Source organism: Lactuca serriola, chromosome 5 (genome assembly GCF_051521515.1).
Source record: "Lactuca serriola cultivar US96UC23 chromosome 5, Lser_US96UC23_V15, whole genome shotgun sequence".
NCBI lineage: Eukaryota > Viridiplantae > Streptophyta > Magnoliopsida > Asterales > Asteraceae > Lactuca > Lactuca serriola.
In genome coordinates, this window is record NC_136412.1 from 262,098,794 (window position 1) to 262,107,561 (window position 8,768).

Sequence of the window (8,768 nt, forward strand, 5' to 3'; positions counted from 1 at the left end):
TTCCCGCTGATTCTACTAGTTGGGAAGCTAATCGCAAGTGGTTCGGGGGGGGGGGGGGGGGGGGGGGAACAAAAGGTCCCATTACTCAGGTATTCAAATCTCATGATTCTATGGTCTGGGAGGCGAAATCTAAAGATACTGAAAGGAATTGGAAGAAATGAAAAGAAGAAGAAATAATTTGTAAAATATGTGGAGAATTCGGCCATTTTACTCAGGTATTCAAATCTCATGATTCTGTCAGCATCATCTTATAAAATGGTTGTTCTTAGCTCTTTAAGATTTTTAAATACATGCTGACTGTGTTAGGCTCAACTATCTGATTCATCAACAACTAATATCTCAATATGTGATTTCACATTAAGCTTCAGAGTGAAGCCCTAAAAGAAGCCATTACTCAAATCACCACAGATGCAAAAGAGAAGAAGCATAATTTCACTGAAACCATTGAACTCCAAATTGGACTCAAGAACTACGACCCAAAAAAGGACAAATGTTTCAGTGAAACAGTGAAATTACCTCACATTCCTAGGCCTAAATTGAAAGTTTGCATGCTTGGAGATGCCCCAACATGTTGAAGAGGTAATAAGCTCTCTCAACTATCTCAATAGCCCAAAAGTACTTAAGTTATACTTAATACACATTTTAAAACCGTTAACTGTAAAAATAAAATATTAAACATAGTAAAGGTTCGTTAACTTCAAGTAAGACCAATCTCTGCATTAGGATTTTAGAACCCATATTAAGCTTTTTCTGCATACAATCGTGCATTGCTGATACAGAGTTGTATTAGTTTCTATTTTGTTGAATACTGTTGAACCCTAGGGTATTTTACAATGATGCATATCCAACTTGTTGACCTATATAACCCTTTCCTTGAATAGCTATAACAGAGCCAAACAAAGGTGTCTGAAAAATCAACAAGAAATAATTGTCCATATTCATCTTGCATCAGCTGCAGAAGCTGGAGGATTGGTGATTTTCTTTCACTTTTTTTTGGTTTATTATATATCATTTAATAGATCTAATATGTAGGATTTATGTTTAAACTCCTCCCACCATTTTGTAATTGCTTGGGACAAATTGTTTTGCCTTTGCTTTAAGATTTGTTTTACTCTTCCAACTAATAAGCCATGAGAATTGGGTTACTTGTTTTTTATAGGCTGTTTGGTTTAGTCCCGATAAGTTCTCTTTTGACTTAATGTAAAAAAGAAAGAGGAAATTTATACTCAAGAAGGATCCATGTTCATTTTAATATATCTCCCTTTTAATGTTGTCCCATTTAACATATCTTCCTGGATGATAAGGTTTGGTTGGAATGGAATTATATAACAGGGTTTGTAATTGGTTTCTCAATATGGTTTGAATGCAATCATGTGAACATGGGTGGAATGGCTGGAACGAAGTCTTGTGAATGGAATATAATCATATTTGAATAGGGTGGAATCTGATTTTGTACAAGTGACATCAACCTCCATTTTCAACCAAGGTTGCTTTTAATGTGGAGGAGTTTTGTTGTTCTTGTAAGTATGACTTTATCTACATCAATAAATGCAAGAGAAGGTTCTATTCCCATGGCTGCTTATCAGATCTATTTAGAAGTTTGGTTGGATCTTTCTTTGCTTACTGATGCTTTAGCACTTGCAGGACAGGTAACCTTAAAAATAACCTAGTACAAGGTTAAGGTTGTTGTTCTATTTTTTCCTGTAGTTGTCTGATTATGTTGTTTTGTAGGCAATTCTTGCAATTAGTTATTCACAAAAGAACTATGGTAAAGCACGTAGAGTAATAGACAGAGTTCTTAAGGTTAAGTATATATATATATATATATATATATTAATTCTTTTTTCCTTTTTAATTTAACGTAATAAAAATTATATTGCTAATAAAATAATCCAAATTTTTGGTTTTTGTTTAGATTGGATTAATATCTGGAGGTAGCTTGGCTTTTGTGTTGTTCTTATTTACCACGGATTCACAAGTTCTAAATATTGAAAGATCTAGTACTTGGGTAAGAAACTTATTTTATAATTATTTTTATATTCAAGAACCTTTTAGTAATTTTGTTTTCATTAAAGTTCTAAATATTGCAAGATTTGGTACTTCGGACAACTACCTTTTTGTTGATATGGCAGGAGGCAACCCATAATGATTGAAAATAGCCCTATAAAGCTTTTCCAATTCTATTCCTTGTAACAACAAATCAACTTGACGATTGTCTTACTTTCCAATATGGGGGTTCACAAATACTTGAGGTGTGTTTGGATTGAAGGATTCCATAGGATTTTGAATTGAAATCCATGTTAGTTCCTTGTTTGGTTAAAAGAGCTAAATTCCAGTTTCTGGGAGTTTAAGAGAATCGTTTGTTTAAAGGATTTTATAACTTACCACTGATTTCCAAATCCATTCCATCAATGATTTCATGAACTACCCTAATTATAGTTTAGCATAAAATAGTCTAGATTCCAGATTCTTCCATTTACATTCCAATCGCCCCGTTAGCCTATTGTTAGATTTTATAGCTCTTACATAAACAAAACCCATTTAGTCATCAATTGTCCTGTCTTTGAGGCTATAATTGGAAAGCAGAAATGAGTTTTTTTTTTAATTATTTTTCGTAAGTGAAAAATGTAACATGTTGTATTAGCTATACAAGTTCTAATGGCTTGGTGGCAACTTTTGTTTTATTATAATTATTTAAGTTGATTTAGTGCACTTTAAAAAACATAGGCTAAACAAGGAAACATTAATTCTGTCTATTCATTAAAACTTCTGCATTTGCTCATCCCGTTCTTTATTAGTAGTTAAAATTTAGCTTGATCTATGTGTCTTTAAGGGCGTATTTGGTTATTAGATTCAAGCGGAATCTGACGAAAGTGGAATTTGGGATTCCATTCCATTCCATGGTGTATTTTGTTGCCAAATGAATTTTTCCAGAATCCTTTAAATTATGTGTTAATGGATTTCACCATTCATAGGGTGGTCATGGAAAGAATTCAGTTCCATTCTTCCTTTTTTTAATTGAAAGACCAAAATACCCCCAGTTATCTTGTCATTTGATTGTCTCAGGACACAAGGGCACAAGGCAAAGGGAAAATTGCTCGAGTGCAAAGAAGACTATTAATTGTGGAAGTTGAGAAGAAAATCATGCAGTTCCAAACTTGCATTGATCATGGGCTGGTAAAAACTTTTTTTTTGTTACTAATAATAAGTCCAAATTTATGAGCTTATTGTGTGTGTGTTTGTGTGCAGGAGAAAGATGGGCAATGTATGTATGGATTGATTTTGTATACCTTGGATCGTCTTTATAGAGCTGTGGAGAGGCATATAAAAGCAACTGGCGAGTGGCAGAGGTTAGTTTTTATTTATTTGTTACTATTATTATTTTATATCAATTTATTGTTTAACTAATTATAGTTTTTTTTATTAGATGTCATTTCATATGAAAGTTTACTTGACTTAATAACGAATATTAAGTCGTGCCATTTTATAAATTTACCCTTACTTGCTCTCTCCTTCCATTTCCCTAAGTATACACTTATTTTCTAAAACATTTGTTAAAGGGAAATACACATAATATAATAGCCACTATTTTTACTTGTTTTTTTTTCTGTTTAACCACTATATTTTATTTTGAATCAATGAAAGCCAACAATTTCTGAAAGAAATTTCCACCAAGACCACTATGAAACCCTATTTTTGTTCTGGTTTAACAGTTGTTAATACCTTACAAGTAAAAAAGTTAGATGCTATTATAGGAAGTAAATACAATGTCATGTATTTAAAGGAGAAGCCTTGTCTGCTAAACTGAAAATAGTGGAAATTTCTATCACAGTATAATGGTTAAACCGCAAAAAGGCCAAAATGTCATTTTTTATGTATCCTGCCCTTTATTGAAGATGTGATTAATTATGGGTGTTGTATGATGAATAGTTTGAGAGAGGATATCAACAATTTGGTAAAACCTAACCTTGTGACTACTGAGCCTATGCTATTTGATATCTTATTAGTGCAGTGCTCATATCTGGGAAGTTCTTAATGGAAAAAAAGAGTCTGATTATGAAACAAAGGTGACTGTTTCTCCTTCCACTGGGCATGTGCTATTTGGCCACACTGCCAGGGTTTGGGATTGTTGTATGTCCAAATCTATAAGCCCACCTCTCCCTTTAATTTATCTTTATTCTTGGTTCGCCTATTCTCTTTACTGAAAACAATTTGAATGAGACATTGCCTAATATGTGATGTGATGTGATAGATTGTTTAAGTTAGATGTTTACTTGTTAATAGTCTACTTTATAAAAAAATTCCATTTCAAGTTAACAAATAAGTTCAAAATCAGTACATCTTTGTTTCATTTGCTACAGACAAGGAAAACAAGAGTGGATCACATTACCTCTTTTCTGGTTCATTGGATGTGCCATTTCAGCTGCATTTGTTATGTGTGTTGTGTGGCCAACAAATATCTATTTTTATTACTTTGGTGTCTGCAACTATTGATCCACGATAAGTCCATTGACTAATTGTTATTCTTATAATTTATTTTTGGATTGTCCTATAGCTAGCATCTCAGCTTCTGATTAATTTGGTGTGTTTTTTGGCAGGTTGATCTTGCTACATGGCCAATAATGATCTATAGGGCCTGCTAGAAGGATTGGAGATTGCAGTTAAGCTTCTACCTAAGACTTCACGCCAAGGACTTGATGAATTTAAGCTAGCAATGTTTTACTTTATTTGCACATGAACCCTAAGACCTTCAGTGAGTTATGATGATGTCCCTTAATAGCAATGTAGTATTAGGTTATATAGTAAACAATGATTATTTGTATTTGACATTTTAGTGCAATGAGTTATCTTTCTTATTTATCGTATTTTATTTTGTATTATGAATGACATTAACTTTTGTGCAATGGATTATATTTTTTGTATATGGTATTTTATTTTCTATTATGAGACATGAAATGCAAATTTAATTTGAAAATTAGTAAATCTACAAATATTTTTTAAAAAAAATTAAAATAAAAATTACGATACGCATAAATGTGTGTCATCTTCATTTATGACATGGCCTTTCTTGACAGTGGTTTTAATGATACGCATTGTGTGTCATAAATGCGTGTCGTAAATGTGCGTCGTCTCTCGTTATGACAGGGCCTTTCTTGACGCGCATTTGCGCGTCGTCTGAGCGTTTTACGACGTGCAATGAGCATCGTAAAAGGCCTTTTTTCTAGTAGTGTCCCTTTCACGCACACTTTATACTTCACCTCTTCAATTTCCACCGTAACAAACTCTTCTATTTTGTGATTTTATGATGGTTTTTAAAGATGATCCCCCCATAAACGTGTCTTTATTTTTTATCCCTGTCAATAAACATAGCTTCATCCCAAGAAATTGCAATTTTCTTGAATGCAACAGATGTACAAGCACACATCGAAAAGGAAGGCCCTCAATTTCAAGCCACACCATCCTTTCATCAACCAAAAAGTTATTTGTTAACAACCTCGTCTCCTTAAAGTACCAATATTCTCATCGTATTTTTTGAGCTTAATGCAAGGATTTTGATACTTAAATTCAATACACACCCACATCCCACAATACAGTTAACTTTAATTTCGTTAAATCATTCTTCACTACACACCTTATACAAGATTTCATTGAGATTCACATTCCGAAGACACCCAAGATCCATACACAATAAGTCAAGCACAATCTACATATATTTTATTCCTAAAAAATATTATATGTTCATGTTGACTATGTGTCTCCCCTTCCCCGTTGACATCGAGGCATAATATTTTGAATTTCCTTCCCAAATTGAGTTTTCTTACCATTTGAATTTACTTGTGGTCTTGGTTGATCTGTGTGGGCTCATATTATTTTCTCTTCCCTTATAAACCTCGCAGTCGAAGAAAATAAAAGAAATCTCCCAATCGATATGGTGCAAAAGTTTTGAATCAAACACTACTTATTATCAACATCTAAGAATTTGGCAATAGAAAGCTTCATCCCTAACAACTTCCTTGACATATAAACATCTACAACCACTCTATATTTTAACCTATCTTCCATAGATCCTTCATCTCCAAATCCCCCTGAAAAAGTTGTATCAAATGTCGTGAAAGACAAATCTCCCACCTTTTTTAAATTAGGGTTCTCGTTTGATTCGATTTTCTTTCCAAACACCATTAACAATGACCCCCCCCCCCCCCCGGGCGCCCACCAGAACGCTATATAGAGGTCAACCCTAGTTTTTTTTTTCAAAACGTTTCACAATTAACATTGTATGTGGTTTACCACTTTGAAGCGTATTCATCTTTCATTTTCATCCAACACCTGATTTCATGCCCTTATATCGAAAAATAACTAGGATTTTGATTTTTTAAACTTATGTAATGTTGGTGTTGTATTTTGAAAATATATTTGAGCTTTGCAGTATCGGTTTGATATTTCACTTTTTAACATTTATACTAAAAATAACATCACATAAGTTCCTATACGTGTTAGCTCAGTTACATAGACCATGTAGCGACTTGGTCAGGAGGATAGGAAGCCATTGACTCCACGTATTTCTTATATAAAAAGAGTGAAATGAGCCATTAACTATGGGATTACCGAAATAAGTCGGGTAGTGCCCGTGATGGACTTGCCTTTGCGGCTAAGTACTTGACTTCAAAGATAGCTAGCTAGTTTCAATGAAGAAAGAGGAGTTGTACCAAAAGAACATGCTTTCTACCCCTTCTACTTGCACATGGACAGAAATTGACAGAATACCCTATAAAGCTTTACTTTTCCTATTCCATATGATTGACTTTGGTCTTTTCCTTCACACCTTTGGTGGAATGCAAAGAAGGCCTCCTGTTCCCTATGATTGACTTTGGGCTTTTCGTGTACCCCTTAGGTGGAATGCGAAGAAGGCCTCCTTCCGGTGGAGGGGGGGTCCGAGACATCAATGAGATACCACTCTGGAAGAGCTAGAATTTTCAGGAGGTTCGGGCCAAGGGAGAGTCTCATGTAGAAAGTTTCTATAATGTAATAGAATTTAGCCACAAAATTAATTTTATCTAGATGTCCACGTAATATAACATTTCAAAAATCCAATCTCAATAACTTAGTCGTTGATTGGAAATGTTCTTAGGGATCTAACTCGGGTTCTCTTCATGTATGTTGATGCGTGCCTGCAAAGAAAAATCTAAAAAAAAAAAAAAAATCTTACCAAAAATAAAATCACATATGTCCTAGCGTTTCTTATATATTTAATATGGCTAATACAAAGCAATCAGTTTATCGAGATGTCCCCACAATATAGCATTTCAATGATCCATTTCAAATAAGTTATTTGTATTTAAGAAATGGTTACATGCTTTTAACTAGGGGTTTATTTCGTTATGTTAAATACAAGTTTGCAATTTAAAATAGGTACCGCTTACGAAGAAAAATTACAAACAAATCGTCATGTCAATGATGCGTTTTCAATTCCCCTGTATCTTAAACCGAGAGACCCTAAGGTAGATATTAGGGTTTGGGTTAAACATGCCCCGATAAGGCGCAAATTATAGATTTCCGGCCGATCGGTCCGTAATTGTTGCATCAAGCAAGTCGGAGTCTATGAGATTCTAGGTTTAGTGTTTACGGTATATCGTATTCCGTTCTATATAAGTTGAAGTGATTGGTTTCTCATATATAATTGTGTCATGTTCTGTATTGTTTAAACAAAAAGTATGATGTGTGAAGTATGATTATTTTCAATAACATAAACATTAAATCAGATTACATAAAAAGTAAATCGATTGCACGGTAGTGTCGACATTGCGGGCGGAAGCTTCTATTTGGCGTTGGTGTTATGTTTTGATGGGACAACATTTCCCGAAGCTTTTATAAGTAAGACGGACCTTTGTCGTCATCTCTTCAGACTGATTGTCTTTCCCACTGCAATCCTGCTTGTGGGGTACCAGGATAGTCATACAAGTTGATGATAAGTTGGACTAGAAAGAAACCATCAGATGGTTTCGAAGAACCAAAATCCCTTGATGTCGTTGGAGATGGTTTTGTTTTACATGACGCGAAGTCCAATTACAATGTGTTGGTGGAATTGTTAATCAAAAGGAAATTTAAGTTTGTGTAGGTATATATTAGTGACTGCTCCCACATTGGTGTGTGAAGGATTCCAAGACGATTTTATAAACTTACGGGAGTGGGTTCACATCAGACACAGCAAAGACTTGTTTCAAATTTTTAAGACTTTTCAAGTATAAAAGCTTTAAGCTATTCTTAAACATTGGACCAAGTATTGGAGGGGTACGCCGGGCCTTGGCTGTAGTGTAAGACCAAGGCGACACATGAAGAACCCCAGCAGCAAGCTACTGTAACGGGCCTTCCCCCATAAAAAATAAGATTAATATCGAGTGGGCCGATGGCCCACATATCAGATATTAAACTGATAAGAACAGATACTACACTTGATCTTAGCCAAAAGGCCGAGAAAGGTATGCTTATTCCCCTCCAGGGCTTCCCTTTTTGTACTCGCCTCCCTCTTGCCTGCTTCCTTCATTCACCCGATGTGGGAATTCGGATGCAGACACTTTCGCTTTCGCTGCCAGCTCCCTTCCTTCACCAACAAAAACAACTTCAATGGAGTATTATTCTTTTACTTCTTTACTTTCTCTATATATATTCAAATCAAACTTACACTCTACTACTGCATATGCATATGTGTTTATGATTGCATTGCTTTTTCTTTTCTTATTTTTCTGTAGTTTAAATTCACTCCACGCCAA

The 8,768-nt window shown here is 34.5% G+C and overlaps 1 non-coding gene across 1 annotated transcript; it reads right to left on the reverse strand.

Annotated features, from left to right (window-relative positions):
• Window positions 1-8,284: 8,284 nt before the first annotated feature.
• LOC145056317 (U2 spliceosomal RNA) lies at window positions 8,285-8,481 on the reverse strand. The gene has a single exon (XR_013685799.1). It is a non-coding gene; the product is annotated as a U2 spliceosomal RNA (small nuclear RNA).
• Window positions 8,482-8,768: the final 287 nt, after the last annotated feature.